General features: G+C 38.7%; 1 long non-coding RNA gene across 6 annotated transcripts in view; it reads left to right on the forward strand.

Annotated features, from left to right (window-relative positions):
- The window catches only part of LOC141939680 (uncharacterized), a 36,547-nt gene extending 12,646 nt beyond the window's left edge, over positions 1-23,901 (forward strand). Inside the window, exons 2-5 of one of the 6 annotated variants that reach the window (XR_012627690.1) lie at positions 382-556; positions 8,760-8,922; positions 18,269-18,386; positions 23,293-23,901. This is a non-coding gene — a long non-coding RNA (uncharacterized LOC141939680). Of the gene's footprint in view, positions 1-381; positions 557-8,759; positions 8,923-13,530; positions 13,790-16,553; positions 16,655-16,757; positions 17,091-18,245; positions 18,387-23,292 lie in introns of those variants that run through there. The other 5 variants (XR_012627691.1, XR_012627689.1, XR_012627693.1 and 2 more) reach the window with 5 other exon arrangements.
- The last annotated feature ends 2,336 nt before the right edge of the window (positions 23,902-26,237 follow it).

A 26,237-nucleotide genomic window follows, 5' to 3' on the forward strand; every position in this document is an offset into this window, starting at 1 on the left:
CCTGAACTACTTGAAAATAATTCTAAATTACAAGTAAGTCTTCTGCAAAAATACATGTATCCTTATAGATGCCTTGCTGAAAACTTCTTTGCAGTGTGCCCAGTGTAAAAGAAACAGCTGTAAAATTTATTGAAATGGTGCTCCACAGTAGCATTAAATGGAAGTTCTTTACCTGGGCATTTCTGCTCAAGTGAACTGTCCATCTGGTTTAATTAAGTCATTCATCAATTTACTTTATCAATCAGTGCATATACATATCCTCCATATGTTTTTAAATGCTATTGATAAATAACAAGTTCTTGAAAACCTGCCAAAGAACTCGAAGTAAAGTCTTTTCAGTAAGTTTACACAAAATAAAGACGCTGTGTTTCTTGCTTTCAGTTAAATTTCTTCAGATTATCTGTAAATTTTCAATAATGGCAATACATTCATTCTGCCATTTGGAGGAGCCTGTGCCACAGAATAATGATCTGAAGAAAGTGCACTTATTTGCAAGGAAGAGTCTTCATTTGAGAAATAGTACCGATGCAGCAAAGAGGTGCTTTGTCAAGTTCTGGTAAGTACTTTTTCTTGTTATTTTTTTAATTGTACTTACTTGGTTTTGGTAGACTGGCATTTTGTTTAAATCAGCATATATGCAGTGTCATGTCAGAGCCTGGCAGCCTTTGTGTTGGTCATTTGACAATTAAGTATCTTGAAATGAAAAGGCACATGCAGTAGCAACACATGAGATGCGTGGAGGGAAACTGTTGTCTGGAAAATCTCTGAAGTAGCTGTTGAGGATGGAGATTATGATGATCATAATGATCCACTTCCCTTTTGCTACAAGTTCTTTTTCAGAGTTTTGTTATGTGTTTATTTTCTGAATTCAGTATTTTGCTAAACCAGAGTTGTTGTTTTGGTTGTAAGTGTTAATAATTAAGTCTCAGATCATTCAGGGGAAATAAAAAGGAAGTCAAGGTCAGGTTTTCACAACTTGAAATATCTTCAAATTTTCTATTTAAAAAAATTCAGCTTTTGAATCTTCTGCCAGTTAGAATTTTTTTTCTAAAATGGATCCTTAAATCTTGGCATGATAACACTGGATCAGGATTTAGTTTTAGACAAACAGTTACTGTATGTTGTGTTTATTTTTTTCTAGACATCCAATTATTTTTATAACATAATGCTTTCACAGCAGAAGTTGGTTTATAGTCATATTCTGCATGGAAACTGTATGCAATGTACATTCAGTAAGAAGTGTTAGCAGTAGAATAATAAAATAATTATGAATATTTAAACAGGTATTTGAATTTCTTTTGCAGTGTTCTCATTGCAAATTGCGGGGGGTTCTCTCACTGGCTATGGGTTTGGTGTTCCAACCAGCAGTCAAACAAGTAATAATTTGAAAAAAGAAAAATAAAATATCATATCTTTTGGGTCCAGAAACAGAGGCTCCTGTTCTGCGTGTTTTTGTGCACATGGTTAACCTCATATAGATGCCATCCTGGTAGAGTACTGATGCCTAAGAACTTCAGTGACATAGAAAGAACAGTACTTTTTTAGTGTAAGCCATTACTTTAGTCCCCTTATATTTAGAGAAAACATGAAGATATTCTTTTAAATAAATGATTTATAAATGTAATGGATAATTAAAAATCAGAAACTAGTTAAGAAAAGCTTTTGAACTATTAGGGTACTCCAAACCAGGACAGCACTAGTGAAAAGGAGGCTGTTGCTTCAGTGAAGTTCTAAAAGTTGAAATGCATTTCAGTGAAATAATCACAACAGAGAATTCATTCTGGAGATACTTCTTAAATTTTCTGGTTTTATTTTGCAGTATGAATGCTATGAATAATGTCCACCAGATATCAATTTTAAAATGCTTTTTTATAAATGCTACAAAATTATAAAAACTGAGGGCTTTATTTTTAATATATTTAAAGAACAATATTCTTAAGTGTATTAGGTTTCCCTGTTCGTGAGAATGGATTCTGGCTGTACATGAAGTCAAACTTTTATTGAACACAGTTCCATAGAAGCCAAAGTAGGACAAGAGTAAAACATAAAACAAGTTCAGTATTATTCAACAGTAGTGCTTATGATGTCTATAATGTGGATATTGAGAGCAGCGAGTGTATTTTTCTTCTGAATCTTTCAGCAGAACTATTACTGTTCCTGGTACAACCCCCTGTACATGGACAAAACTGGACTTTCCACAAATAAGAGAGTCCTGTATCTGAAAAGTAAGAAGGCCAGGTATTTGAGGTTATAATATTTCAGTGAGCAGTTAAAAGTAATTTCAATGACTTGTAACTCACACAAATATACAAAAATACTTGATTTATTATGCATCAAGAAGTCTCAAATGGTTTATATCAGTTTCTGTTTGTTGGTTTTTTTCCTTTTTATCTCATGGGTGGAAATTCTGAAAATATTCAGCTCTGCTTTCTAAATGTGTTTTCCGTGAAATCAATGAGCTGACCTGAGTGGGAATAAAGGTTGGTTTATCTTTAGTGAGACAAAGTTAAGTCATCACTAAGTGATTTTGAAATCCCATCCTTGAAATACTCGGTCTTTGACATTCAGTGGGATGAGAATCTCAGAACAGACTGACTACTGGGGACTCCCAAGCTACAGTTCAGGTAAATAACTTCTTTGGAGGAGGAACTTAAAGGTTTCTTCTTTTTTGAATTATGATAATTAAGTAGCAAAGGGTGCAATTTAAACTATAAATATTTTCCACTTAACATTTACATTTAAAATAGATTTGCCTATATTTGTGAGAGGATTTGTTAGTTACAGTTTGAGCATTATATAGTTATCTAACATTTCAGCAGTACTGTTTCTAGAGGACTTCTTTACTGGCACAGAACATGAATGTCTAGTTCTATTCCCAGCCACATTTTTATCTTGTTTTCCAACATGTAGCTATGAGTGTGTAGCTAGTTCAGCTACTGCAATTTCCATTTTGCAAAGACAGAGATGTCTTTTGGTAATGCATGCATAATTTAGAAGTAACAGCTTCTATATTAGAATAAGTGTTAGGGGCTCTGTTCAGATCATGGGATTAACTTGGTTTGTTTCCTGCTCCAGCTGGGTCCTACTTTATCCAGGAAAAGGGTAGCTCAGTTGTTTGTCTTGCAACAGCTCAATGTAGTTTGTAACCTAGAGCCTTAAAGTCACCCGGAACTGGTGCTGCTTTACTTTATTTCTGCTCTTGGAAAGTACAGTGGTGCAGCAGGTACTGCTGCCTCAGTAGTGGAGGCAGGAAACTTGGAGAGGAACAGGGTGCACAATGGGAACAGGAACTGTTACGACCATCTCCAGTAATCTGTCCTAGTTTATCACCCAGGGTTCTCTTTCACTCTCTCTTTTGGGGGGGAGGGGAAGAAAAGGTGGAAAATAGCTCTGTAATTGGTAGAAAAGGAGCAAGAAATTTTCCTGTTTAAAAAACAAAAAGTTTTTCTTCTGCATGATAGTGTTTCAAAGAGAAAACATTAAAGCCTGGGGAAATTTTTTTTAAGACCCAATTTCAATTATAGACTTACTTCCTTCTTTAGAAACAGAAGGATACTGTAAAAGATCAGTATCTTGCCATCAAGATCAAGAATAAAAATGGAGAGTATTTTAAGCGAAAAGATAACAAATCAAAGAAATACATGTATTACCTTTTTAAAATATTTAACTTCAATGAACCATTAACGTCAATGAGATATTTAGGGTCTTCTATGTTTAGTTCTATACGCAATATAGACTGTGAGGAAAAAGGTGCATCTGAAGTAGATCATCTGGTTTAAGAAATTAAGCAACTATTCCTGCCAAGCAATTGGTTAAACAAAACTATTAAAACACAAGTGTTTTCATAGTAGCTCTCTAATTAATTTAAGTGGAAGAAATCTCACATGCTTGTAGTAAGTTGCATGTTTCTTCAGGGGTGATGAAAAATACAGATTTATTTTTTTTTCCCTAGACAATTCAGTAATCCCTGTAATTCTTGTCATGGGTATACTAAACAATTGTGGGCCAACTTCTGCACCTCTTGAATTTGTAAAGTTATGTAAAATCTGAGCAACAATTACTAAGAGTTCTTGATAATTAAAAAAAAAATCCCATAGCAGGCAGCACATTCAATCCTTAGAGAAGTGATGTATTTTGACAGCCCATATCACTGTAGGTAAGTACATGCCTTTAGCGCTATAAATTAGAAGCACAGTATCTGAGCAATATATAAGCTGTGCACATACCTCTTTTTGTGCCTAACACATTGATGTATTAGTATTATGGAATATCTTTGTTCCATTCCTCTTTGGAACACAGCTTCCTCTCCACTGTCTCAGACATATCTTACCTTGTTCTTGGGGCTTGTGATCCAAGAATGCCCAAGAGAGGGCCTGTTGGCTGTGAGAGCTGATGTATAGCTTACCTTAGGGCTTAACAACAATAGCAAGGCTGGATACCACCCAACACACTATGCCAGTTTTGGTTCCCAGAATTATGACATTTTTTTCAAGAGTAGGCCCAGAAATTTGTTGTCCTGATCATCAACATCCAGCTTAAATACTCTCCTCTTGGATCCCACCATTTTAACGTTGTCATACCAAGATGCTTGATTACATTTTTGAAGGAGGAGACTCTTCTGCCTTATCTGCAATATGGCTATGCGAGTCTCAGTGTCTTCCAGGAGAGGACATCTCATTCCTGACATGCTCACCAAGAAGAGGTGCTGAAGCCTGTGCAGTGCCTTGAAGATTAACTTCATTATCCCACTGAGGAATGAGTAATTGTATATGTTATGGAATACCATCTTACAGTATACAAACACTGTACTTAGTATCAAATGAGGACTCCAATCAGTATATCAGAGAGGAATAGTCAGTGACTCGCATTTCATTTTATGCAGCACTGTGAATACAGCAATCATTTAGAGACCTGGCTTTGGGGCTCCAGATGCTTCAGAAGGACAGTGTTGGTTCAGTTGAAGACACCCTTAAATTAAGGGGCAAAGTATTTCAGTTTGTAGATGGATGAAGTGTCCTCTGCTTTGGTTTAGTTAAAGACTGTGGTTGGAGACTTACCTTTTTGCTAAGTTCTACCAGTTGTTTTCATGACTGCTTCCAGAATTGATTTACTCTCTAGCTCATTGATGAAGATGATCATAATTCTTTAAGCAGTGTCTGTCTTGGCACAGCCTTCTGCTTCTAAACACCAGGTGAGGGTGTTTACTTTAGAGTCTGACCTGTTTCTGCTACTGCTTTTTCTCTTCTCCCTTTTTTGAGACAGTGCCTTTCATTGCAACTTGATGTGGACTAACTTCCTACTGGATCATTTAATCCTAAAGATATCAGTCATATATGTTTCCACCCTCCAACCTCGCTTATCTGACTATCCTTCACACAACAAATGGTAATGAATAGAATCTTACACCTCTTAGGGGCACAACATGGGCAGGGGCAAGTACTATGTGGAGCGAATTTCCTAGTCATGTTTTATTTAGCAGAATATATATATCCAAGATTAAGTTCACCTTAGTAATAAAGAAAGGAGGACCTCTGAGGATTGGAAAGAGAATCTTGGCTGAGTGATTTGGGGGAAAAAACTTTGGAATCTCCAGGAAAAAGAACAATTTTCCTCAATTTTCCCTCCAAGTCTACTGGAAAAAATAGCCCATCGTTAAAGAATTCTCTGTGTGTCAAAATGAGTATGAAGTTGATTTTAAAAGTAATAACTTACAGTATTGCATCCTTCAAGATGTGTTCTGTAAGTAACATATTTTAGATTAAGTTACTTTGTTACAGAATTTCATAGCATTAAGAAATTACAATTCTTATATATAGTAGACTACATTTACTGACAGATCCTTAAAGTGCTCTGTTAACTATTTGTAATGAGATAATCTTTCTATATAGAGGTCTCATGTTTGTTTGACAAGATTTTCTGTACCCATTTATTTATGACTGGATACTACTACTACAAAGATTGTATTCTTGGTTTTTATTTTCAATTTTTTTGTTCTTACTGAGGCTGATCAACTAGCAAACAAAAAAGCCAACTTTTAAATACCTCCATTTGGAACACGGATCCATCCCTAAGATTAGAACAAGTTGAAGTTATAAAAAAATAAATTTACTTTTTTTTAATAACTGATATCAGTACTTTCTATGTGCTAGCTAGGTTATGGTTGATACAGTTCTTAATGAAGCATATACAGTTCACCTTTGATAAGCAAGTTACTATTGTATGTATTTCACTTTATCCAAAGATTTCTGGGAGTCAAGGATCTTACTTTGAGGGGAGAGGGAGACAGAGAGACAAAAACATGCATATATGCATTTATCTTGATTGTGTTTTGGAAGCTATTGTAAAACAAGTCCTAAGTAAGGAGGAAAATACGTTCTTCTTTTATCAGGTGATTCTGGTGTCTCAACTCAGTTGTCTGGGAGATACCATTCATAGTGTCCTAAGGGGAACACACTGGTTAAAACATTTTATTATTTTTTAGCTCTTTTCTCTTTAAGAAATACTTGGGGTAGTAACTAAAGTTTGTTCCTTTAGAAGCAAAAAGGTTGGTTTTTTTAACAGCTTAGCCTGAATTTGCAGATGCTGTTTCAAACAACCAAATAAAGTATATATAGTGGTGGAAGTACTATTGTGCAGCTAAACTAAAGGGATTTTTCTGCATAACTACTTGCCTGTTATTGTCGTTGTCAAGTCAAGAGATAATTTCCAAAGCTGTAGTCTGGCTGAGGAAGAGTAATTGCTTTTATGTGTATTTTTCAAGCCAAAACACACACTTTGATTTTACCAGTGTTTTTACTAAAATTCAAAACTAACACAGCATTGTTGCTGATAAAAAGTTATTTTTAAAAGAAAAAGTATTATGAAAAGAATAGTGACACCTGAGTGGCACGCAGAAAACTCTTGTCAGCTGAACTCCTGACAGAATCTGGCAGAATTTCAAAGTCTGGTTTGTCTCTAGTAATTCCATTAACATTTCAAAGGTTGATGATGTTCTGGGAATTACACAGGAGGGATTATTTTTTAAATTAAGAATTAGTACTCTAAAGCCTTGCCTGCGCTAGGAATATTGCAGCTATCTTGCAATAGGTAAATGAACTGTATCTGAGACACTAAGTCCTCTATCAGACGTTTTGCTACTTTATCTGTACTGGCATAATTAAAGTATCAGCCATCTTTCCCCATAGTGTGAATAGGGCTGTATCAGTATAAAACTGTATATATTGGTAGTTTATTTCCGCATAGAAGGAAACAACCTAGGAGGGCTGTCCCAATTCCAGAAATTATTTTTAATTATATTGAAGTTGCTACACCTGTATAAACTATTTGTATTGGAGACCTTATACCAGAAGAAAGTAACTCCATTCTAGTTTATTTGTCCTTATCCGTAGAACCCCATAAAAAGTTACACCAATTCAGTTTCATAGGTTCAATTTGCCTTTGTGGGCAAACTTGCCCTTTACACGGACTTATCTCCATCTCCACGATGAGTGTTGTAACAATAAAAATGCATCCTCCTTTCTAATATAAGCCTAATCTATTCAGTTAATACTAGAACAAGTACAGTTTACTGTGAATGGTTAGAATATTTCCATCTGGCTGCATGCACCAGAGCCCGTGGAGCAACTGTCCCCACCCTGAATTCTAGTTTAACTCTCTGCTGTTCAGTATGGAACACAATGTTTTATGTACTCTGATCAAACTTTCAACTGCTGTTTTATAGATCAGTGTCTTGCCTCGCTTTTCTGCTGTGTAAATGAATCTTGCCCAGTATGTGTTACCTAAGAAAGAATTACAAAAGTTGAAGTCAGAATATCAGAACTTGCAAATAAGAATGATCTGCATGCACTCCTTCTATAAAGATAATGTTGAGCAGATTCAGATGATTCCTGTTTTAAAGCTACAAGTGAGGGAGAGATCTTGATCCCATATTAAAAGGTGGGGAGGGGATCGTGATGGGGACAAGACTGAAAATCAGTATAAAGTATAACCCTTCTGCTCTAAGCCTGGGAGCAGTAAAGAAAGGACCTAGTCAGAGACTAACTAGCAGCAACAGAAAGAGCCAAAAGCCCCAGGACCTTTGACCATTCAGAGAACATTCACTAGCTTTAATAAGCTGTTCTCTGTCCTATGCTCATTGACTGTTTGTTCCACCCTCTTTCCGTCCATTTTGCCTTTTTACATCTGCTTCAATCCTGCTTACTTCATGCTTCCCCCCACCCCATCTGCCCTCCTTATTCTGTATCTCCTTCCATTTTCTTTGCAAGCAAAAGCCACCCCAAAACTAGAACTACTGTTACATTTACTACAGTCATGCTGTTTGTGCTGTGTGTGAACTTTTCCCCCATGCTGTCTTATCTGTTTAGACTGTTGGTTTTTATATGATCAGGGGACCTTTTACTGTTCTGTTTATGCGCTGTCCAGCATAACGGAACTTCAATTTTCATTAGTCCTTAGAAGACCTTAAATATGATTAAGAATAATATTCCTGTATCCTGCTTTTTTAAAAAAGAAATCACTTCTAGGCAAATGACTACCCTTAATGAGATAAGGTATATAAGATTTAACAGGATAAGATGAACTTTCTTCTTGCAGTTTTTCTACAGGTGAACTAGAGATTTAAAAGTATAATGTTATAACTGTGGTTATATTACAGTCCAGCATAATACGATGAACATTTCAGAATGAATTTTATATTGACTATGTTTGCATTGCACTTGCAGTGGATTACAAATTGTTGGTTTGTTTTCCATGTTTTACAGCTTTTAATTTGCTTTCTAGAAACCATTTTGGTAGGTGCGGATTGCTTGTCAGAAATCTGTTCTGAAGCTTGACTGCAAAGCAAGCAGGGTACTAATGATGGATATGAGTGGATATCTTAAGGATAGCAATGGATATGGCATCTTCAAAAGCAGTGGCATTCTGGTAAGAATTTGCATGTAATTTATTAAGCAGTATGTGATAGTTCTCAGTAAAATGTGTTCTTATATCTCTCTGAAGATTTGTCAGATTGTTTAATGAAAATTTCTTTTGAAATGTGAAAAGTAGGAAGACTGCTCTATATTGTGCAGTATTTTAAATTCTGAAACAGTGTACAACAACTTTAGTTTACTTAGCAGTGACTTCTTGCATATTAAAAACAGTTAAAGTATCTTTTTATTTTAGAGAAGTAGTTAGCGGCCCTTTATGGCTCACTGTGAGCCTGTTTCTCTGACTATTTAGAACTGAATATTTTTGAACTGTCATTTAAAACAAACCAGCTTTTTCTGCATTCAGAGTATACTTGGAGTATGTTATAACTAACCTCTGATGGCATATTTCACCACTACACATTTAACTGTTCTAACAGGCATTGCATCCAACTTTGCAGGAGATATGAAACACTTATTTAATTATTGACAAATTAATCATAACTTGAAACTTTTAATCCTTGTACAGGTTAAAAATAAAAGTACAACAGCAGCATGCTAGGTTACTACACTGGTACTACTTCGTTGGAAGTTTCATACTATTTAAATAATGTACACAATTATAAAATGCAAGCAGAAACACCAGTGGAAGTTCTACTGTAACTAAAGTATAGTAGAAGTGGTTCCTTTTAATTTATCCTTTGAAATCGCTTAGGCCAACATTTCCTTGAGCAAAAATTCTTGTTTTCACCAAAAGCAATTATGTTCTTATCTGTGTATATACTGACTTTTTGAAATTCACAAAGAATTTGTGCCTCTGTTTTTCTTCCTACTCTTTGAATCCCACTGGTGGTTGGTATTGCAGTGGAACTGTTCTGGTAACAGCAGGCAGTTCTTAAAGCTTCCTGCTTAAGGGTATTTTGAGGTCCTGGGTATGTATACACTACGCAGAAAAGAGCAGCACAGAGACTGAGCATTCTTCTGATGAACTAGTTTCATAGCTGAGGTAGCTGTTCCAGCAGCATGCTTCTTCCAGTGAAATTAGGGGTTTGACACACCTCAAGAACTCTTAATTTTCTCATGCCATGCTGAAAGCTGTGGTGGCTCAGGAGCTGATTCACAAGCAGATTAGGCGTTAATCGGATGGACAATGTTGGTCAGAGGGGTGGTGGTTAATGTCTGAGAGTAGTAACAGTATTCGGTCCACTGCGTGCCTGTCAGAGGCCTTAGCCCCGTTGAGAGGCAAGGATAAGGAGCTCATACGCACTGTTGTGCTAACACAGATACCTCCTAGGGACACCCAATGAGAGCAGCAAAACTGCAGTGTATCCGGGGGGGGGGGGGGGGGCGGGGGGGCGGGGGGAGTACCAGCCTAGCTGACAGAATCCAGTTGCACTGTCCTCAGTTGCACAGTATAAACATGCACCATAACTCAACAGGTACCTAAGGAAGCATTAATTAAAACACAGTATCCTCACGTAAGGTATTGGGAGAGGAAGTACAGAGAGTGCCTGGTAGGTGAACTCCTGAGAGGTCTGTGGCCAGACTCCAAAGGCCTGGTGTAAGTGCACAAGTTAGACCTGAAAACATTAACGTAAGCAGTCTCCTCATTTGAAATTAGATTGATATGGAAGTGACTAATAGTGACTTCTATTTAATATTCTTTTCTGCAACACTTGGCTTTTCATTTTTACTTTCTAGGTGGGTGGGAGATAAAATCTGGCCCTCAAAGCGCTATGCACTCATTCCAGTGCCAAAATGCAAAACACAGATCAGCAACTGTAATGTAAGGGATGAGGAAGCTAGGCTGCTTGCAGCTTCTTTTTGCCAGGCTAATCTTTCACTCTGGTTCATTGCATGGCAAGTGCTTGGTTATTTATTTGATTTGTTTGTATTTTAAACCAACTTATGGGAGGGAAAGGGGGGAGGGCTGAGCTCTTCTTAGTTTTAAAACCCCTCCAATTCTGAAGAACGATGTATGTGAAGAAAAACCTAGTTTGCAATTTCCATGTCATAGAGGTATCTTATCTGTAGTTGCAGTAGTTATAAAAATTGAGGCTGGAGTGTCTTTTTCTGTTGATCTTTTCTAAGGTGACTGTACTGACTAGTATTGCTTCAAATAAAAACAGTTAAAACAAGTGACTGACTTGTGAAAGAGTTGACTGTCATTTAGTGTTTAATTCTTTTGTTAAATCATTTTTGTGATATTAACTTTATTTGTGACACTTTAGTAGGTGGAAGCCTGAGGGGGGAAATGTTATAGTTCTTTCACAATTCATTAGTTTGTGGATGTTTCTGTTATGTTGTCTCCACACTGAATGACTCATTTTAAATGAACATGCCTGCCTAAAGGCATGCCCTCAATATTGCAGCCCACAGTGAAACTTGATGCCATTACATATAAAAATGTGGAAGATGCTCATACCCGTTTGAATCCTTGAGAAGCTTTGTGCATATTGGAGATGTGTGCTATCAATTACTTACTCAATGTATTTTCTTTCAAAAAGCTGTGTTTTACCATGTCTGATTGCTCTTTTTCACACCGTTGATTTGCTGAGCTTGTAGGCTACATCTGTCTTGTGAGCATAAGCTGGAACTGAGAAACAGTGATTTTATTTTTTTTATAAAGTGGCACAGCTTCAGCATACTCATTTCTGGACTATTTGATGAGAGACTGTAGAAGTATCTGCATTGCCACCTGTGTAGAACCAGTTGGCCTGTGGTTATCTTAGCTCTCCTTGAATTTTGTCTCTTACTAATTTAATTTTTCATTGTTTAATAAAAATGTGAAAGACAAAACAGATTTACCTATTGGCAACATGTCATACAAATTATCACTCACAGCTTCATACTGGTACACTGCAAGAAGCAGATCTAAAAACTGGCTCAGGGTTCTAGTCCTACATTTCCTTAGTATCTGTAATATGGAGACAGATGTGCACTCACAGCAGCAAGATGAGAGGGAGGGTTTTGAAAAGCATGTGAAGTAAAATTTTTCAGATATTGTTTTGAATCTTTAGGATGTTTTTGTTTTTTTCATGTGCTATGTAGTAGTATTAACTCTAAGCCTGCATTGATTTGTATATTGAAAATACATATATAGCTCCAGAATGTTTGTTCTCTGGACGACAGACCTGTGGTTTTGACAGGAGTAAGACAGATTGCTGTGATAGAATAGATACAACATATCATGAGTCAGGTACTTTGGCTTTTAAATTTTAACATTCCTGTTCTACCATGCATAATATGTAGTGGAGGAGTTTATGCCAAAGGGAACAGATACATTTAAAGACTGATCTTCCCATAGATTTTTCACTTAACGCTACTCATGGCTGTACATTGTCTGTGTCCCTGTTCATTTTCAGGAGGAGGCTGTCAATGGTCACCTAACCCTACCTCCACTGATGTGGATGGAGCTTGTCTGGCCATCCCTTGCCTGTTTGGGCTGCAAGACTGTAGACACACTAATGAAAACTGTGTCCAACTATTAAATTGATCACAATTTCCATAGGAAACACTGGAAGGCAATAAAAGTAGTGATTTCAACCCTGTTTCTAACTCTAGCACCCCAGACCACGTCATCTTGGGTCACTCAAGGATGTCTCACTGAAAGAGTATAAAAGGTATAAAGATATGACAATACTGTTTTATCTTCAAGTGGTGTTGAAGTATAGGCAAGGAGAGGAAGGAGGTAGCAAAGTGAAAATACATCAGAAATGGCTGCTCTGGCCTGGCTGATGTGTGTGAGAATGGGGTGTAGATGCAGAGAGCGGTATCTCTGTCTTCCTGTACAGCTGCGTTTGCTTTTAATAAAGCTAAGTAGCAACAGCAAGCCAGAAACTGGGCATGCTGGTATATTCCACATCTACAGGTGTAAAAGCTGCCTCGCCAGTCTGTTCTTCCTGCAGTTTTCTCTGTTCTGAGTCTTTGGCTTGTCAAGATCCTTCCTTCACTTACTAGGAGGGATCCTGGAATCTTACTAGTATATACCAGAGCACGTACAGTTTTAGTCCTGCTCTCGCTTTCCCGTTTCAGAGCGTTTTTTTCTTTCCAGTACTGCGTGAGGAAGATGCGCAGCTCTAAGGTTAAGTTTAGGGGCCGAGTTTTGAGGCTCTAATCGGGGTTTCTTGTAAGCACAGGCAGGTTTGATGTCAGGTGCTGGAGGTACTGACCTTTTCCTTTTGCCGTGGAATCCTTTTGTCCTGGGGCGCTGAGAGCAGCACACGGGGGTGTTGCACACGAGCACGTTCAAGCGGCCTTAGGTTCCTCTCCGTGAGATCCATACTCGAGTCAAACGCCGCCGGGGGCCAGCTGGCAGCTCCGTCAGGAAACTGTCTCCGTTAGGATGACCGGGGCATCGCCTCGGCAACGCCGGCCAGCGGAGGCAGCCGCCGCCGCGCTGCCCGGGGCAGGAGGCGAGAGGCCTCTGCCCGGCGCCGGCGGCACTAGGACCCGGGCGGCTCCTCCCGGCCCGGCCCTGGGGCCCCGGCGGCGCGCGGACCTTTGCCCGCCGCCCCAGCGGCCGCCGGCGGGGCGGGCCGCGCGCCCGCTCCCCATTGGCTGCCCGCCGCGCCGCGCGCCGGGCTCTGCCCGCGCGGGGCCGCCGCCGCGGGGCCTGGGCGGGCGCGGGCCCGGCGGTGGCTGCGCGCGCTTGCGGCCGCCCCGCCGGAGAGGCCCGGGCAGCGCCGCCGCCACACGGCCTCCGCGCCCCTCGCGTCCGCGGCTTCCCGCGCTGCCGAGGGCTGGGTTAGCCTGCCTCTGAGCGCAGCCCGGTCTAGCCGACAGCTCCGGCTGTGTAACTGAGTTCAGGCGGTGTGGGGGTGCCCGTGCACTCCTGTAACATCCCTGCGGACAGAGCGGAGCGGTGCGGCTGTCAATCGCAGGTGGGAGCGCGCTTGTGGGTTGTCTGGTGCTGGGACCGCGCCTTTGTATGCGGTGAGAATGGAGACACGCTCCTGGCTAGAGCTGCTGTGTACCTTGGGAAAAGCTGTGTAAATAATTACAGGGGAAAACGTCTAAAATGACAAGAAGTATTTTGTTCATTTCACGAAAATAATTTGCACAACATACAGACCAAATGATAAGTACAATCTGAAAGTTTACCATGTGAGTTGAAGTAATTTTATTGCTTTGTTAATGTCAGTTTTGTGCATATATAGCATAAACTTAGATCTTCCTTTAATGGATATGTAGCTGATTGTGGCAAGTGTTCACGTTCAAAAATGTGCTTTGTCTAATACTAAAATACCTTCCGTTTAATGCCTACACGATACTCACGCTGCAAGACAGGTGTTCTGCTCTTACGGTAACTACTGTGTGTCCTGCTGAACTCTTTGCACTTTAAAACAAGACGTTAAGAATAAGAGAGTTCTGATCATTAAATTAGAATTAAAGTGGAGCAGAAGCTGATAGATTATCTGGCACTTGGCTTCTCTAGTGTCTGTCACAAAGTAATGGCTCTCTTAAACTGTACATTAATCATCAGCAAGAAATTCAAAATGTCTGTTTCAGTCCAAAACCTTTTATTACCAAATAAATAGCTTTCATACTATTGGAATGAGCAAAGAAATGTCTTTAACAAGAAATTTCCTCACATCTAAGTGAAGTTAATTTACATCTTGTCCCTGATGAGTTTAGTTTATTACAATTGCCCACCCTCTACTTAAAAAGAAAAAAGTGTGTGGGACAGCTTTGCAGGGAAACGTACAGTGAAGTATCTTTCAAGTTATGTATATTCAGTACATAATTTCAAGCATATAGTAAAATAGTTGTAGAAAAGCAAAATGTCCCTTTTATTTTAGAAAGTGATCGATGTTTGACAATGGGGTGTGTTACTAAGATGATCACAGACAAAAGCCATACAACTAAAAGGTAGATCTGGCAAGTGACAATTCTTTTACTCAGATGCACAGCACATGTCATCTGCAAAACGGCGTAAGTTAAACAAGGGGAATAAATTTTATGTTGCTATTTCCTGGTGGTAAATGGTCTGCTGCTTTCAGAACACAGATGACAGGTATGTTACCTTTTGGGTTCAGAAGTTGTATATTGCCTTTCTGCAATGTGTTGACTTGCTTTTATGCCAGCCAGCTTTTCTGTCTTTGCAGACAGTAAGATCTTCTCAGACCCACAGCTGTACATCGACTGAAATTCCCTTCTCTAACAGAACCAGTACCCATGCCTAGGTGTCACTGCACAAAGGTTCTGTAGCTCTTTAAATTTCTCAAGTTTCTCTCGTCCTGGTACCAGCTTCATTCTCTCCATGCAATAAAGAGTTCCCAAGCAATCTTTCTGGTTTTGTGCTGTCTGTATTATTGACCTTTTGAGTCTTCATTTGTACCCTCTATTGTACTGTGTGATGCTTCACCCATTTATTTTTGCCCTGTTTACCTGACCCAGCCACTGACTAAACTGTGAAGTCCCATCCTTGCTTTGGCAGTGCTGGCAGCTTCTCCTTCCTGTTCCTCCACTATACCCCAGTCCCAGGCATTATTATATTCTCTTTACCTTCCCAAACACAGTGGAAAACAGGCAAACAAAATAGATGAAGCCCCATCCTTATGTTCTCTTTCATTTTTTTTTCTTGCCTATCTTAATAAAATTAAGACTCTTTGCTCTTTGAGAAAGAATTATATTTTTCTCTGTCTTTGTAATGACTAATACAATGGGGTAATGTGTTTTCTAGTATATGCTGCGAAAACATGCATTTAAAACTAAACCAGGATGGTCTAATCAAGATAACCCAGCAGTATAGCGGTGGCATACTAAGGAATTAATCCTTAAGCTATTTCTAGCTCCCTTGTTTGTGGGTGATCAGTAAGTGGTCATTTTTTGGGTGCTTTTTAGCAAGATCTGTGATGAGAATCCTTGTTAAAACAATCCTTTAAAAAAAATGTTAAGGGGAAAAATGTTAAATTTCAGGTCTTTGAAAAATAGACAGACTTCTAAGAAACTGTCTGTGACTGGAAATCAGGAAAACCACATTTTAGATAGAACCTGCAGTGATGGAGAAAATTAGTTTATAATCATGCTGATTTTAATTTTTCATGTATTTGCCTTTATTGCTTACATAAGAGCTTAACATGTCCAGACTTTAGTGGTTTTAAAATCTCCTAACTATGACTGTACTGTTGTTGATGAGCTATTAATAGCACTTAATGCAAACTGTAGGAAAAGTTACTGTAACATTGTGAATAAAAGTTAAATAATGAAATCAAGTTGCTATTTCTTTTTTTTAATTGTTATTTTTACATAGGAGTTACCATATTGACCTAAACAGTAATACAGTTTCCTGTTTCACTAGTAAATATATCCCAGTGCTTCAGCTGATGTTAACTCCAAATAAGTTCCTTCCTGATTTCTTTATGTAGTAACCGGTTTGACCTATACTATTGTTGATAGGGACATTGTATTTACATTAATAACTGAATTTCCTTGATAATCAATATGAATAAATTACATATGATGTGAAAAACGTTTCTTCTGATCAGTTTTGAATTTTCCACGCTTTAGATGTTTCTCTGTATTTTTTCTTGTGTTATAAATTAGGAAGCATAAAATTATCTGATCTGACCTCTCTAGAGCAGTTATTATTTTATATGTCCATGCGTAATAGTCTTGATTTTAAACTTCCTGATTTCTCTTCATAGAATATTTGCAATGTTTATCATTGTTCACATTTGAACCCTTTCCAGTTCTTCAGTATCCTTTTGGAGAAGGGGTGACCTGTACTTTGTGGTTTTTTTCTGGTAAGGTCACAGCATTGATTTTTGTAATCTTGTTACACTGGCTTTCTTCTAATTGTCTGCCATTGTTTAAGCAGCTGTTTTATTATTTTTATTTTGACTGTAGTGGTGTATTGAGCAGAGGTTTTCACTGAACTGCTGAAGTGCTCCCTTGGTTCCTTCCTGAGGCCAAAGCATCTGGTGTTCTTTCCCATTATGGCACAACTGATCTGATGAACAACTTCCATTAAGCAGAGGCAGTCCTACCACCTCCTTTACCCTGACACTGGCATTCGTCTGCCCCAGTGATCCAGTACATGGAACTACACTGTTAAAAAAGCAATCCCAGTCTTACCACTAAAGGGTTGATTTTTCTCTTGGTTTGCTCCCTGAGCAGGCTTAACCAGTGATGGCTGCTGCTCTTGTTGCAAGGAGAATAGAGGAGCAAAGGAAGGAGAAGGTAGAAGTATGAACGTATCCTTTCTGCAGCGATCTTCATCAGATCAGTTTAACTAGCATAAAACGACGCAGAGTTGTAACAAAAGTATTAAGATTGGTATAAATGCAGGATGGATGGAAATATATATGTAAGCATAAGGTGAAAGAGCGAAACAAAGGGTTAAAGAAATGGCCTGTACTGATAAGAAGGACCCTGTTTCCAGGACACCATTCCCAGCAGTATCTGTGTGCCACAGCACAGATGACTTGCCAGCGGATGACCTTGCATCCTAACAACAGGAGGATGGCAGGCAGCAAGGTTGTAGTATTCCACATACACCATTCTTTTTCCTGTTAGCCAAACAGGAGAAGAGGTTGCAGGCATACATTTCAGACTTACAGTCCAAACAAGGAAAACCAGACAATGGGCAGCAATATGGCCTAAAATTTATGGAAGGCTAGGTAAGCAAGATCTTGAGGCAAAGGGCTATCTGGTCACAGCTGATGATTCCTGAAGGATATCCAAAGGGATCTTCTGAAAAAACTAGTTTTTGATTGCTGATTAAGAACAACCCATGAAATGGGGTGAGGACTTAGTAGCTGATGGCCCTTGTCCTCTGTTTTGCACGTGGCCAGACCATTTGGACAGATAAATCTGGGTGCTTGTGAGTAAGCGTAAGAGTGTGAGTGAATTAAATCTATGGGAGAATAAATTTCAGTGAGTAACGTGAATTTATCTGGAGATTTTGTAGGTAACTGTTACTGTCCCCCTGCCTAACACATTGAGTTTTATTATACTGAGTTCCCTACTGTTTTGCCTTTAATTTGAAACCTCATAAAACACAGACTGTTTTCTCTTGGGTTTATTTCAGTATATGTTTGTTATCTATCATCATTTAAACTTGATTTGGCATTTTTGGGGTCCGCTTATTCATTTTGGTGAGATGAACAGTTTTCCATGATTCCGAGTAACCTAAATAACTGCAGATTTTATGCCATGGTACTCACCGCAGTTTCTGGATGATTAACAACTATACCGTAACATAGGACCAAATACATGAGACACTTTACGGTTAACTCTTTGCCATTAATGAAATTTATTGTAATGAAATCTATCATTTAATCCAATATTTTGCCTTGTTTACTCTCATCAGGTTTTGATCTATGACTGTCTGAGGTTTTTTTGTTTGATTGCTTCAGGAGGAATTCTTCTCTTACTTTGGGCTTTGAAAGAACTTCTGTTATCTGGATGAACAGATCCGAAGCAAGAACATCAGCAGAAGCAGCTGTTCTGTTTCTTTTGTGCTAATGCTGATTGGTATGACTTTTGATTTTTGTTTGTACTAGGATTAGATTTCCAAATCTGTGTGAGACTCCTGTTTGATTCAAGTAACTTCTTGAAGCTCATTGTTTCTTCATAATGTTTTATTATTTTTTCCCAGCCATAAGCATGTTTTTGGAGACTCAGAGGTTTTCTTAGCATGTAAGATATATCTAGGGGGTTTGCTTCCCTACTTCGGGCTCAAGGGACCTTCTTCATGTTACTGAAATTTCCTTTTTAATAGGGTATATTTAAAGTCCAATAAGTTTTGCAGGGAGAAGTGTGCATTGTGGGGCATGAACTCTTTCCATATATGAAGGGGCTCCTTATATTTCTTACTTTTACCTTACCAGTCCTACATTTTACCATTTTCTCATCAGCTGTTACAGAAAATAGCTTATGACATGTCACACACATGACAAGGGTTTCCACAGTTTGTTCCCCCCACCCTTCCTCCTCTGCCAAAAATTCTGTATGCATCCTGGATCCATATGTACCTTCCCATCACTCTTATTCTCCCTTCTATTTCACTGTGTTGAATTGAGGATTTGCCTGTCATTCAGACTGGGGAGAAAAGCCCATGTACCATGAACACATTCCAGCTATTCATTACAGGATTAAGGAATTTAGAAAATAACAAACTTAAAGTTGATGCATAGCTGTGCATCTTCTACCTGACATGTGTGCATAATTCTATGATAATTACATGATCAGGTACTGTTTAATAAAATACTGTACAGCATTTTAGGACTGTTTTTGTATTGCTGTAAAATAGTCTTGGGCACTGAAGTTCCTGTGATGCTAAGGTACCACACAAACATGGGCTGAAAAGATTGTCTGCAGTCCTAATGTTTGCAATGTAAAAATAATACAATTGAAAAGAGAAAATATACACAGATGAGAAGGGAAATACTAGGAGTTGAGGGGGAATATTTATACTTCAGGCATCCAACTCCTGTACCTAAATCAAAAGACTGATCTCCCTAGGCCATTTCCACAGCTTATCCAAAGACTCCTTCAGAGGACAGTTTGGAATATTTTAGGAGTTCCTTCATCAAATCACTCTCAACAGGAGCCTCTCTCCATTTACTGTATAGGAGGATCCATTTCCTACATTCCACACTTGCCTACTTCAGACACTTAAAAATAGGTGGTGTGTATATACCCTCTTATTGCACATTTTGCACATAAGGGCTGTAAGGTCATCTTAGTAAGCTGAATTTCAGAGAAAGCTTTGAAGGACAGCAATGAAGTATGTTTTCAAATCTTTAAGGGAGTTTCCCCAAAGTGTAAGGTGTAAAACAGGAAAAGGTGTAAGAGGTTTGTTTGTAAGTATAACATGGGTGAGAGAGGAGCTGGAAGCTAGACTCCTGACACTGACTGACAGGTGGGAGATAGGAAGCAAAGAAGAATCTCTGAATTTTCTTTTTTTTTTTTTTTTCCTTCAGTAAAAGGTGGGGGTTTTTGAAAGTGTTTTAGTCAAACACAAAATAATAAACAAATTTTGTTTGTTTAGTATGATCTAACGGTCTTTTCACCTTTATGTTTCATGAAAACTGGCCTGGCTTCAAATGCGAACAAACCACAGCTGGCTTTCTGACAGTGATTAAGGAACAACAATAGGTGTGGTGGTGATAAGCGAGGAAGGGCCTTGAAAGTGCAGACAAGTAACAGATATTATAGGAGAAGTCAGGGAGAGCTTTGGAGACAGTGTTCTCCAAGTGATCGACTAGGAAAAGGGTCTTTGCAGCAGTTTTCTGAATGAATGCGGGTGAGATTAGGCTGCATTTCTCAAAAGCAGAGAAAAATGTTGCTGAATCGAAACGTGATGATGATGATTGATAACCTGATTGAATGCTTCAGCTGATTGGAAGAATTAAGAAAAATACTATCTTGGAAATGGTGCACTGAAAGTATCTGCAGATTATTAATATGACTCTTAGGATTTGGAGTAAATTTGGTATCTAAGGTGATGCTAGAGTTACATGTCTGAGCAGGAGACAGGATGATGGTGTAGCTGGGCAGCTTTGCATGTGTCACCAGCAGTTAAGTCATTAATATGAAAACCCTAGAGATCTGTCCTCAAATATAATTGTATTGTTTATTTGATGGTTTTTGCTCCTATGATGGCTTCTCATGTAATATTGTTTAGAATATTTCCCCACCTGCCACCAAGGACTGGACGTTAATTGTTCAGTCTGATTTGTTATGTCGCAGTGGGATAGCTAGCTTGAAAAGGTGTGTTTTGCGTTTCTGGGAAGGCACCGATCTTTTAATTGGTTTATAGTAACAATGAACACCAGGTACAGTAATTTCTTTACAATTAAGTTATTAAGTCAAGTCTTCTAATAACTATACTCCATAGTACTTCAGTAATGTAATTAATTGATTCAGTTCCTTATTCTGATCCTGCCTGATGATGTAAGAATTCTCCCTAGCAGGAGGAAGCTTTCAGTTTGCTCAAGGCTTTCATAGCCAGGTCTTGTACCAGCCACAGTCATCCTTTCCTTCCCCCTTCAGCATGTCCCAGAACTCACAGCTTGAGAAGGGGGACTGGAGAAAGGGCAGAGGAAATAACATCTGGTCTTGGCTAATTTTCCACTAGCGTATTGTATGGGCATGGTAGCAAACAGGTGAGAATTAGAATTGTTTCTAGGCTTTTCTCATTTAAACTGGTGAGGCAGCTTTAGTACTGGGGAGGCATAACCCAAAGAAAAAAAACAAACAGCTTTATATTTTCTTCCTTGTTATTTTTACAGTAGATACATTTCTACCAAGTGTGGAAATATAAACTGTTAATGCGTTTTTGCAAGAGCAAGAAGAAATATTGTCTTAGGTGTCTAGTAGTTAGGTGTCCGGATTAAAATATTAAAGTATGTAGTATGCTTGGGGGAGCAAAATTAAAAAATTGCCTTTCCTCAGAAATGTAACTCTTTGGAAAGGAATTTGCTATTAATAGACCTTCAGTAGTTTCAGATTATTCAGAGAAAGACCAGTGATGGCCAGGTAAGGCAGTAAATGACCTTTTGATTGCTAAAAATTTGTGAATTCGTAAATTCATGAGCAAACGCACTTCATGGCATGCCAAACATCTGTGGGCAAAAAGTGCAATGTGTCTGTGGGGTGCCAGCAGCTGGATGCTCACAGGTCTGTCAACCCTCTGCTCGCCGCTGGCACACTGAGCCCTGTGGCCGGGACCTCCACCTGCATGCAGCGAGGCAGAGCCCTGCTGGGGTGTGCTTTCTGCCCCCTCCCCGGTCCGCTTACTGAGCGGCAGCCAGGTTTTAGTCTGTAACTCTCTTGAGATAAAATAACCAAAATATGACTCTATATTCGAAGAGTGGTGTTACCAGTTTCTGACATGCATGTGGTATACAGCTGGGAATTCAACATTAAAATGGAAATAAAGATTTTGATATCTATCCTGCGCTAACAACAACAGTAAGACAACAAAACCATTACCTTCTCCCATAGATTTTGGAAATCACATCTGTCTTGCATATCTATGAGTTTCCTCATATGCAAGTAGTCCAAGTAAACTCGGTGTCACATCTCGGCAAAAAGGGCATCTTAATGTCCATGTGCATAGTGAATAAAAAACTTCGTATGTAGTATTTTTTTTCCACCTGGAAAAAATAACAATTTGAGTCCTTACCTCTCCATCAGTGCTATAGACAAATCAACATCTCTTTCAATGAATTTCAGCTGTTCATGTCCTCACTTACCTTGGAATAATTTTTAAACTTACTAATTTCTGTAGTATATAAAGGATCTTGCTGCATCTTAAGCCATCAAGAAGAAGTAAAAGTGATCAGAGATAGCTGATTCTCCTGAACACTTTTTTTTTGACAGAAAGTGTGTTCATATTGATTTGTCTGGTTACATGCTGATCTCTGAAGGTATAACTCCACTATAGTAAAGGGAAGAGCGGTATCATACTCCTGGACAACCTCTTACTGTCTTTGGTCTGGCTACCTCAAAGAGGTAGTACCAGTGAAGGTGTAAGGTGCAGTGATGGAAAAGGAAGGTGCAAGGTGCAGCAGGAGGCACAGACCCCTTCCTGGGGTGGGTGATAAGTGCTGCTGCTGAAGTTCAGATGACATGATACTCTGTGGTGTAGCCTGTGGCTCTGTGTGCTTGTTCTGCCATAAACCTGATTCCCCTGTAGTGTCTTCACTGCTGCTGTCACACATTCCTATTGTATTAAAGCCTGTATTTCAGTAGGCAAACCTCCTTACAAACTAGACATTTTTTTGAGATGGTACATTTTCTCACCGGCAATTGTGTATGATTCTAGGTGTGTGTGCTACTGTGAGCTTTTATTAGTATGTTAGGGAGAAACATCAGCATAAACAGTGACTTCATCTAACACACTGCCAAGTTAGAACTTCTCACAACCTTCAGATGGGCATAACAGTGAACGTTTTTACAGAAAGAATATTACTTTCTGTCAGTTTTACAATGTTTCAAAATATAGTAAGATTATGTCATTTTAGGTTTTGCCTCTATGTTAGTTAGAGACTAAAAATCTACATGTCTAGAAATTAAGAGTTGATGAAGATAAAAATATCACCTTTATTGATTTTAGACCACTCTATTTAAAATAAAACAAATTATACATAAATATGTAAAAGCAGCAGCAGGCAGGAGGTGAGCAAACGCACTGCAGGTACTTGTGTTTGCCTGAAGGGGAGTATGCTGTGATCAATTAATGCTGTATAAACCTCTAGATGTGAGATACCACTGCAGCCTTTCCTGTGTCTGCAGCATTTTGTGGTAAAAATGTAAATCTTGTAATGGTCTAGACACTCAGATTATTTTTCTGGGACTAGTTTGGTGTTTCTTTAATTAGAGTTGTGCACTATGGAACCTGATTTCATCCTTTTTCTGTTTACATACTTAGGCTCTAATCCTGCCACTGGATTTGTTCAAGTGGACCTCGATAGCCGTGGGACGTGACTGAGTTAATGGGACTCTGGATGACTGCAAGTTTCTACTCTGAAGATCTGATTGTAGGCCTGAACCTAAATTTCTATTTTATTTCCCTATTTGCTTCTAATTCATGAAAATTATCCTACAAAACAGTATTGTCTGAGTCTCATGCACATCTACTTCAGTAGCATTCAGACACTGTGTGCTTGGGATGTTGTCAGACATTGTTACAATACTTCTGTTGTGTCATGTGCCAAAAACTCATGATTGCTGTGATTATTGTGTTATATTTTTACATTTCAATGACTTCCTACCTAAAACGGAGGAGATCATCACCTGCATTTTCAGTCGTTGTGGTATTTCTCTTAACTCAGATTTTGAAGTCAAAGTAACTGTGGGAACTCTATTCAGGTCATTTTCAAAGATGTTGGTAGATTTGTTTTTTATTCGTTGGACACGAAGTACACCTATTTTATTTTATTTTTCAATGTGCTATTTTCTTAGTAGACTACTATTACTGAAAGCTTTCAATATGATGATACACTGTGATGTAGACCAATAAAATAAGTAGGAAAAGGCACTAACTTTTACTAGCTCTCCTGTTGCTTTTCTATTTCTGTGGCTGTGGTTACAGGACACACTATACAGCTGAGAGAGAATATTTTTATTTTTGTGAACCAGAGAATATCTTTTGTTTACACTGAGTGCTGTTCCCTGTCCTATTCCTTATGACTTTGTTGCAGTTTCACCTAATACTAAAGTTAAATAGCCTTTATAGAAGCTGGAAAGGACTTTGCAAAATCACATTAAAAATAGAGTTTGAGGGGAAAAAATGGATATGCTCCATCTCTATGCGTGTTAATATTTATATTGTATAGACTTTTTAATACAAGTATGTAGCAATATAGGATGATTAACAGATTAAAAGATCCAAAACTTTCTCTGTATATAGAGAATCAGAAACACCTTCATTTTTTTCTTTGTAGGCTTATTACAATGATATCTAAGAGCTTCACAGTATTTGATGAATTTGTGCATATTCCCAGAACAGCAGAAAAGCAGAACAGCAGAAAAGCACCGCTGTGCTGTTTGACCAAGGAGAAAACCGAGCCACTCAGTCAGTAGTAAAGTCGATGTTATTAATTGAATTCTCCTGCCGTTTAACCTTATGCCTCCAGCTCCATTTCTTCCTCAAAAGCCAAAGCTTCCATTATAATCAGCTGCTTTGCATTTCTACGTGAAAGGCCTGAGGTGTTTTGGTTTGGACTCCCAGAAAATGAGGAAGACAAAGTTGGTGGCCATCTGCCAAGGTGCTTGGTCTGACTCGCTCCTCATTCACAGAAGCTGATGGCGAAGGCAGAGGCAGAACTGAGTGTTCCTGTGTGGCGTTCAACTGCCTTAACCACATGCCCATCACACTCTTCCTGTAGTTGTCTGTCTTGTTCTCTGCACAACTTCTAGAGCAAACACATATACCAACCTATAAATAATCTAATTCGATGCACAATCCTGATTCATTTCCTGAGCAGCGTGTGTCCTGCACACACAGGGCAGCTGTGGTCCTGTGGAAAAGTTTAGCAGAGGAGATGAGGCCTAATATTAAGGCTATTAGGTATTTAAACTTTGCAATGAAATAACATTCTTTTAATGTAGCTTATTATAGCTATAGCTTGAAGTATTTTAACAAGGAACAGGAAAAAATGAATGCTTTCATATCTGGTTTTAACCATTTCCCTGTTTAGCATCTGAATGTGAATGTTTCAGCTCAGTGAAATACAGGACATCAGCTGGTCAGAGGAGGCTGGCCACCTCTAGGGAGGAAGGGCAGGGAAGGAAGAAGGCTGGGTAGCAAAGGCCATGGGCATGCCTGGTTTGCCTTCAGTCTCAGGGACCATTTGTGGAGAGTTTACCCTAGCTTTTGTTTTCTCTTCAGCATTCCTAGCCCAAGAAATGAGCTCCTCCACAGTTTCTCAGTAAAACAGATGTTGGGGGTGTTCAGTGTGTTGCTGTAGTCTGCTAATAGTGTAAATAAAGAAATGGAAAGCAAAAGTGGGTTGTTTTCCAGTCCATGTTTTTCTGTTGGAAAATAAGAGGAGGTACTTCTCAAGTCTCCCAGTTTTCTCCCAGATGAATTTCAGGGGTAATCTGTATGATTCTTGATCTCAAAAATATGTAGCAAAAACTTTTATAATAGAAAAATTTTGCTCTCAGCTTCCCCCTTTAATCTTCTTCCTGGTCAAACTTTAGTGGCATGTTCTGTTTGTAAGCTACCAATGATGGTGTGTAGACTCCAGTGCCAGAGCAGTAGTGCTGGGAATCACAAGCTCATCTCTTTATCTTTTATGTTAGACTCGATTAGGCTGATAGTTTTTTTTTTCAGAGAATTCTTGCCAGACCATGGGCTAGGTTTCAGTTTTTGTTAATGATCCACCTTATCCATGGATGGTGCTTGAGATTTGGTGACTAGGCTAGTGATTTGCTGTGAGGAAAACAAAGCAACCTCATGCTTTGCTTTTGCATATTTTTCTCTGGGTTATGCAGTCTTCCCACAAGTAATGCAGCAACTGTTACAATTCTGTACAGAATACACTGTTCTGTAAACAGTGCCAGAGGTGATACTGAGATATACGGGTAATTAGGAAAATTCTGGTCAAGCCATTAACTAAAATTCATAAAAATCAAAATGCTTGCAAAAGTACACCAGTTCCACTGGCATTTTGTTGTAAAGAAAAAATGAAAACCCTGCTTTTAACATATTTTTTAATAAGGATCAGTTTTCAGTTTCATAGCTGTAGAGAAGTTGTGGGAGCTGGAAGAATCAGGCTTGATAGGGCAGAATCACCTTAAGCTAGTGTTTCAACACAGCACTTTGTATCGTGAAACCATGGTCTGAAACTGCTGCCTGTCATATCAGAT

This window comes from Strix uralensis, chromosome 2 (assembly GCF_047716275.1).
Source record: "Strix uralensis isolate ZFMK-TIS-50842 chromosome 2, bStrUra1, whole genome shotgun sequence".
NCBI classification, from domain to species: domain Eukaryota; kingdom Metazoa; phylum Chordata; class Aves; order Strigiformes; family Strigidae; genus Strix; species Strix uralensis.